We start from the raw sequence: 8524 nt of genomic DNA on the forward strand, positions 1-8524 counted from the left end.
GTTGCCCCATCTGGAGTGCAGTGGTGCAATTCTAGCTCACTGTAGCCTTGAACTCCTAGGTTTGAGTGATCCTCTGACTTCAGCCTCCCAAGTAGCTGGGACTACAGGTGTGCATCACCATGCCTGGCTAATTTTTTAAATTCTTTGTAGAGACAGGGTCTGGCCATGTTGCCCAGGCTGGTCTCGAACTTCTGGTTTCAAGTGATCCTCCCGCCTCAGCCTCTTAGGTGTTGGGATTATAGGCATAAGCCACTGTGGCTGGTCCTTTGCAGATTTTATTTTATTTTATTTTATTTTATTTATTTATTTTTTTGTTGAGACAGAGTCTCGCTTTGTTGCCCAGACTGGAGTGCAGTGGCCGGATCTCAGCTCACTGCAAGCTCCGCCTCCCGGGTTCACGCCATTCTCCTGCCTCAGCCTCCCGAGTAGCTGGGACTACAGACGCCCGCCACCTCGCCCGGCTAGGTTTTTGTATTTTTTAGTAGAGACGGGGTTTCACCGTGTTAGCTAGGATGGTCTCTATCTCCTGACCTTGTGATCCGCCCGTCTCGGCCTCCCAAAGTGCTGGGATTACAGGCTTGAGCCACCGCGCCCGGCCCTTTGCAGATTTTAATCAGTATCTGCAGTAAACCACGAGTATAACACAGTTGCTGAGTTCTGTGAGTCTTTCTTTTTTTTTTTTTTTTTTTTTTTGAGACGGAGTCTGGCTCTGTCGCCCAGGCTGGGGTGCAGTGGCCGGATCTCAGCTCACTGCAAGCTCCGCCTCCCGGGTTTACGCCATTCTCCTGCCTCAGCCTCCGGAGTAGCTGGGACTACAGGCGCCCACCAACTCGCCCGGCTAGTTTTTTGTATTTTTTAGTAGAGACGGGGTTTCACCGTGTTAGCCAGGATGGTCTCGATCTCCTGACCTAGTGATCCGCCCGTCTCGGCCTCCCAAAGTGCTGGGATTACAGGCTTGAGCCACCGCGCCCGGCCCTGTGAGTCTTTCTAGCAAATCATTAGAGGTGAGGGATGCCTTTGGGACCCCAACCACAAAGGTTTACATGAACAAAACCACCTCCATTTCCTGCCAAGTTCCTGGCAAATGGACAATTGGGAGGATTGTCCTAATCCTGTCTCTGGGACCTTCAGCCCAAATCTTAGTGAATCTTTCTTACACTTTCCTGGAAGTGGCCACTCCTGCTGGCTTGTCCACGTTTCACTCCCCAGAGTCCCATACCGGGCTGCTCCCTCCTCCTGGTACACGCTTTGAGTTGCTCCAAACTGCAGCGTGACCTTGGGCAAGTCACCAACCTGGGAGGCTACCAGCATCATGAGGGAGGGTGGGGATGGGTTTTGAGGTCACACCAGCCCGAGCTGGATTCCCCCACTCTGCCCCTGATCTGGCATGTGGCCTTGGGATGGTCACTTTTCCTCTCTGAGCCTCAGTTCCTGAATCTCAAGATTTGCTTTGAATCATCCAATAAAATTTCACATGGAGACATGGAAGTGTTCTTGTACTTTTTTTTTTTTTGAGACAGAATCTTGTTCTGTCATCCAGGCTGGAGTGCAGTGGCACAGTCTTGGCTCACTGCAACCTCCACCTCCCAGGGTCAAGCGATTCTCCTGCCTCAGCCTTGAGTAGCTGGAACTACAGGTATGTGCCATCATCCCTGGCTACTTTTTGTATTTCTAGTAGAGATGGGGTTTCACCATGTTGGTCAGGCTGGTCTCGAACTCCTGACCTCAGGTAATCTACCCACCTTGGCCTCCCGTAGTGCTGGGATTACAGGCGTGAGCCACTGCTCTCAGTCTGTTCTTGTACTCTTAATACAGGCCAGGGCCGGGTACAGTGGCTCACACCTGTAATCCCAGCGCTTTGGGAGCGAAGGTGAGAGGATAGCTTGAGGCCAGGAGTTCAAGACCAGCATAGGCCACATAGTGAACCCTCGTCTGTATAAAAAAATAAAAATATCAGTCATGTGTGGTGATGTGTGCCTATAGTCCCAGCTACTCAGGGGGGTGAGGTGGGAGGATTGCTTGAGCCCAGGAGGTCGAGGCTGTAATGAGCCATGGTCACACCACTGCACTCCAGCCTGGGCGACAGAGCGAGACCCTGTCTAAAAAAAAAAAAAAAAAAAATATATATATATATATATATATATATATGATTGGCTCAAGCCTCTTCTAGCAAACTTGGTATGATTTCAGAGAATCTCCAGATTATTTTCTGTCTCTTGTTGTTGCTAAATTAAGGAGTCCCACCATCTTGCTGGCTTTGCTCTGTGGGATGAGGCACCTGGCTTCTTTGATTTCAGCAGAGTCCCCAGTCCCACAGGCACCTGAGTGTGGGACAGGCATAACTGAAGGCTGGGGGTGTCAAAGGAGGAGGGCACCTCTCACTTAATCTTGACTGTAGGTATCTTTGTTCCAACCCAGTCTACTTCGGCTGCCCCATCCGGTATTCCTAAAGCCTTTCCATCACACTGCCTCCTCATTCATTCACTCAGAAAATATATTTTGTGGCTGGGTGCGGTGGCTCATGCCTATAATCCCAGCAATTTGGGAGGCCGAGGTGGGTGGATTATTTGAGGTCAAGAGTTCGAGACCAGCAGCTGGGCGCGGTGGCTCAAGCCTGTAATCCCAGCACTTTGGGAGGCCAAGACGGGTGGATCACGAGGTCAGGAGATCGAGACCATCCTGGCTAAAACAGTGAAACCCCGTTTCTACTAAAAAACATACAAAAAACTAGCCGGGAGAGGTGGTAGGCACCTGTAGTCCCAGCTACTCAGGAGGCGGAGGCAGGAGAATGGTATAAACCTGGGAGGCAGAACTTGCAGTGAGCTAAGATCCGGCCACTGCACTCCAGCCTGGGCAACAGAGCATGACTCCATCTCAAAAAAAAAAAAAAGTTAGAGACCAGCCTGGCCAACATGGCGAAACCCCGCCTCTACTAAAAAATAGAAAAATTAACCAGGCGTGGTGGCGGGCGCCTGTAGTCCCAGCCACTTGGGAGGCTGGGGCAGGAGAATCACTTGAACCCGGGAGGCGGAGGTTGCAGTGAACCGAGATCCCACTACTGCACTTTAGTCTGGGCGACACAGTGAGACTTCGTCTCAAAAAATAAAATAAAATAAAATAGAATAAAAAAGTTTTTTTTTTTTTTTTTTTTTTTTTTTTCTGAGACAGAGTCTTGCTCTGTCAACCAGGCTGGAGTGCAGTGTCACGATTTTGGGTCATTGCAACCTTTGCCTCCCAGGTTCAAGCGATTCTCCTGCCTCAGCCTCCTGAGTAGCTGGGATTGCAGGCGCGTGCCACCACGCCTGGCTGATTTTTGTATTTTTAGTAGGGATGGGGTTTCACCATGTTGGCCAGGCTGGTCTTGAACTCCTGACTTCAGGTGATTGCCCGCTTTGGCCTCCCGAAGTGCTGGGATTACAGGCGTGAGGCACTGTGCCCAGCCAGAAAATATACGTTGATTGACTACCGTACTAATTACAGGGGCACAGAGGTGCAAAGATAAACAAGATAACACAGTTTCAGCCCCCAGCTCCCAGCTCAGTCAAATGGGTGAAACAGACATTAATCAAAGGATTACATAAACTAATATAAAACCACTGCAGTGATGAGGCTGGGTGTGGCAGCTAACACCTATAATCCCAGCACTTTGGGAGGCTGAGGCAGGTGGATCACTTGAGGCCAGGAATTTGAGACCAGCCTGGCAAACATGATGAACCCCGTTTCTACTAAAAATACAAAAAATCAGCCGGGCGTGGTGGTGCGTGCCTGTAATCCCAGCTACTCGGGAGGCTGAGGCAGGAGAATCATTTGAACCCAGGAGGTGGGGGTTACAGTGAGCCGAGAGCACCCCGCTGCACTCCAGACTGGGACACAGAGCAAGACTCTGTCTCAAAACAAAACAAAACACCCCAAGAAACCACTGCAGTGATAAAGAGATCACTGATGATGAGAGTGACGTTGAGAGAGGGGATAGTGAGTGTAACATTAGGGCAACTGATGTAGCTGGACAAGCGATGGGGGTTAGGGGAGGCTTCCTTGAGGAAGTGAAGTTTGTGCTGAAATCTCAATGCCAAGCAGGAATTTACTCGGAGGAGTTGGGAAAAGGGAACAGCATTTGCAGAGGTCCTGTGGCACCTCATCTTCTGATGGTTTTCAGCCCACTTCACCTCTCACTTTTTGGTCTTTGTTTGTCCCCTTAACTCTTGTCACTTCCATCCATCTATACCAGGTTGGCAACCTATGACCCATAGGCTAAATTCAGCCCTTGAGATAATAATAGTTTTGCATTTATTTTTATTTTATTGTATTTGCTAGTGTTTTAGAGACAGTGGTCTTACTCTGTCCCCCAGGCTGGAGTGCAGTGGTGCAATCATAGCTCACTGCAGCCTTGATCTCCTGGGCTTAAGTGATCCTCCTTCCTCAGCCTCCTGAGTAGCTGAAACTACAGGCATGCACCACCACGTCCAGCTAATTTTAAAATTTTTGTAGAGATGGGGGTCTCACTATGTTGCCCAGTCTGGCCTCGAACTCTTGGCTTCAAGCAGTCCTCCTTCTTTGACCTCTCAAAGTGCTGGGATTACAGGCATGAGTGAATGCACCTGGCCTAGAGTAGTTTTAACATTTTAAAAGTGGTTGAAAACAAGCCCAAAGGCTACATTGTATGACATGTACTAGGATATGAAATGGAAGCTTCTGTATAAATAAAGTTTTATTGGAACACAGCCAAGCCCATTCCTTGATGTCTCATCTATGGCTGCTTTCACCAGACAGCAGCAGAGTTCAGTCATTGCAACGGAGATGGTAAGGTCCCTAAAGCTGACGATATTGACGACCTCGACCTTGATAGAAAAAGTTTGTTGATTCTAGATCTATGGCGTGGATCACTGTCGGGTTCGTGCTGAAGCACAGCCCCCCCCTCCCCCATCCTCCTTAAACCTTGTCATGGTCCCACTCGCCTTGGTCCAGAGACCGTGTGACTCCCAGTGCCCTCCACCGGCCCCCTGCAAACCCAGCTCCCCTGTCACTCTGGGCTCAGGCCACACCAGTCTCCATGATTTCTTTGAACGACACAGGATCCTTCTCATCATGGAAACGTTCCGCCTGTTGTTCCCTTCCAGGGGGAGAGTAAACCTAAGGGCCATGGAACTGGGCCAGTTCACAGTTAGAATACAAGTTTCTGGGGGTTGGGGGGGAAGGTTTTAAATCCAATTTGTGAAATGGCATTATTGCCACCTAGTGGCCACTTCTGTAACTGTAGTTTTCAGAGATTTTAGGGGTGTTGGGAAGGTTGCCTCCTGGACATAGTGGCTAGAGCGTCACCCCAGATCTGGTTCTCCTGTATCTCTGAACCTAAAGCCTATTTGGATCCCGGTTATCTACAGGAGACCCCCATCTAGCCCAGTGATGCTCGAACTTTTAAATTACATTTTTCTTTTTTTCTTTTTTGAGACGGAGTCTTGCTCTGTCACCCAGGCTGGAGTGCAGTGGCGCCATCTCAGCTCACTGCAGGCTCCGCCTCCCTGGTTCACACCATTCTCCTGCCTCAGCCTCCCGAGTAGCTGGGACTACAGGCACCCGCCACCACGCCCGGCTAATTTTTTGTATTTTTAGTAGAGACAGGGTTTCACCGTGTTAGCCAGGATGTTCTCGATCTCCTGACCTCCTGATCCACCCGCCTCGACCTCCCAAAGTGCTGGGATTACAGGAGTGAGTCACCACGTCCGGCCTAATTTTTGTATTTTTAGTAGAGACGGGGTTTCACCATGTTGGCCAGGATAGTCTCGATTTCCTGACCTTGTGCTCTGCCTGCCTTGGCCTCCCAAAGTGCTGGGAATACAGGCCTGAGCCACCGTGCCCGGCCTGCCATTACCTTCAATGTCAAAACCGCAATTTCTTCTGCACCTACCTTGTAGGGCTGTTGTTTAACATTTATTGAGATTGTGCATATAAAGGAGTTAGCATTGTTCAGATAATACATCTCGGTTGTCATCATCATTATTGTCATCATGCTGAAATCCATGCAATTTAAATCCTTCATCCTTTTCTCCAGTTCTAGCCCAGGGTCTCTTGACCAGAACACATGGTGAATCGTAAACTTGAGAGGATGTACTGGGACACAGTCTTTGTAGGCTGCTGACGTTTCTTAAACTAACTCTATTTGTTTTCTAGGGATGTTTTAACAAAGTACCACAAATCAGGCCGAGTGTGGTGGTTCACACCTGCAATCCCAGCACTTTGGGAAGGCGAGGAGGGCAGATCGCTTGAGGCCGGGAGTTTGAGACCAGCCTGGGCAACATAGTGAGACCGTCTCTCTACAAATATATATATATGGCTGGTTGCAGTGGCATGGACCTGTAGTCCCAACTACTCAGGAGGAGAGGCAGGAGGATTGCTTGAGCCCAGGAGTTTGAGGTGAGGTTGCACTTTAGATATGATTGCACCACTGTACTCTAGCCTGGGTGACTCAGTAGATCCTGTCTGTCTCTAAAAGAAAAAAAAAATTAAAAAAGTACAATCAACTAGGTGACTTAAACAATAGAAATTTATTGTCTTACAGTTCTGGAGGTTAGGAGTCCAAGATCAAGGTGTCAGGCCGGTTGCAGTGGCTCACGCCTGTAATCCCAGCACTTTGGGAGGCCGAGGCGGGCAGATCACTGGAGGCCAGGAGTTCGAGACCAGTCTGGCCAACATGGTGAAATCCCATCTCTACTAAAAACACAAAATTAGCTGGGCGCGGTGGTGGGCGCCTGTAATCCCAGCTACTTGGGAGGCTGAGGCAGGAGAATCGCTTGAACCTGGGAGGTGGAGGTTGCAGTGAGCCAAGATCGTGCCACTGCATCCAGTCGGGATGACAGAGCAAGACTCCATCTCAAAAAAAAAAAAAGAAAAAGATAGATCAGGTGTCAGTGGCTTTGATTCGATTCCTTGGTTCCTTCTGAGGGCTGAGAGGCAGAGCCTGTTCCACACCTCTCCTGGCTTCTGGTGGTTTGCAGGCAGTCCCTGGCATTCGTTGGCTTGTAGGAGCATCACCACAATCTCTGCCTCCATCTTCACATGGCATTCTCCCTGTGTGTGGGTGCCTGTGGCCAAATCTCCTCTTTTCATAAGGACACCAGTCATATCGGATTAGGGACGACCCTAATGATCTTACTGTAATATAATGACCTCTGTAAACACCCTGTCTTCAAATATGGTCACATTCTGAGGTCCTTGGGATTAGGACTTCAACATATCTTTTTAAATTTTATTATTATCATTACTTTTACAGGCAGGGCCTGGCTCTGTTGCCCAGGCTGGAGTGCAGTGGCAGGAACATAGCTCACTGCAGCCTCGAAGTCCTTGGCTCAAGAGATCCTCCTGCCTCAGCCTCCCGAGTAACTAAGATGACAGGTGCACACCACCACACCCAGGTAATTTTTTCTTTTTTCATTTTTATTTTTTGTAGTGATGAGATCTCACTATGTTGTTCAGGCTGGTCCTGAACTCCTGGCTTCAAGTGATTCTCCCTGCTCAACCTCCCAAAGGGCTAGGGTTTACAGGTGTGAGCCACTGTGCCTGGCCTCCCCTGTATCTTTTTTGGGAGCCACAGTTCGACCCATAACACTAACTTTTTAAGTGACCTGGGCCACCTGATCTGCTGTGGCTGACCCTGTGTGTAGAACCATACTGGGTTCAGGGTCAGGTGATGGATGTCACAGGAAACACATAGATTTTGGAGCTAGGCTATGGTCTGTGTTCCCAAACTATGACTGATGGAGCGTCTGCATCAGAGTCCTCTTGACTGGGGGTTGTGGGGAGACAGGAAGCCCGTTGAGAATTGAGAAAGCAAGCCCCAACCATAGTCATAGCTACAAGTGGAGGTCTCAAGATCCCCCAGGAGGCTGAGGCTTGCTGGCTGACTAATCTCAGCTCACTGCAAGCTCCGCCTCCCGGGTTCACGCCATTCTCCTGCCTCAGCCTCCCGAGTAGCTGGGATTACAGGCGCCCGCCACCTCGCCCGGCTAGTTTTTTGTATTTTTTAGTAGAGACGGGGTTTCACCGTGTCAGCCAGGATGGTCTCGATCTCCTGACCTCGTGATCCGCCCGTCTCGGCCTCCCAAAGTGCTGGGATTACAGGCTTGAGCCACCGCGCCCGGCCTGCAAATATTTTCATAGTTCTTCCATAACACTTAGGAGACACTGGCTAATACATGGGCTATCTGTGTCTATCTATCTATCTATCTATCTATCTATCTATCTATCTATCTATCTATCTATCTATCTACCTACCTACCTACCTATCTATCTATCTATCTATCTATCTATCTATCTATCTATCTATCTATCTATCTATTTTTCCACCTATCTACCTACCTATCTCCTCTATGTCTATCTATCTATCTATCTATCTATCTATCTATCTATCTATCTACCTACCTACCTTTCTATTATCTCTCTATCGATCAATTGATTGATCTATCGATCAACCAACCTACCTACCTACTTACCTATCTCATCTATCTATCTATCTATCTATCTATCTATC

The sequence above is a fragment of the Macaca thibetana genome, chromosome 19 (assembly GCF_024542745.1).
Source record: "Macaca thibetana thibetana isolate TM-01 chromosome 19, ASM2454274v1, whole genome shotgun sequence".
In the NCBI taxonomy this organism is placed as follows: Eukaryota; Metazoa; Chordata; class Mammalia; order Primates; family Cercopithecidae; genus Macaca; species Macaca thibetana.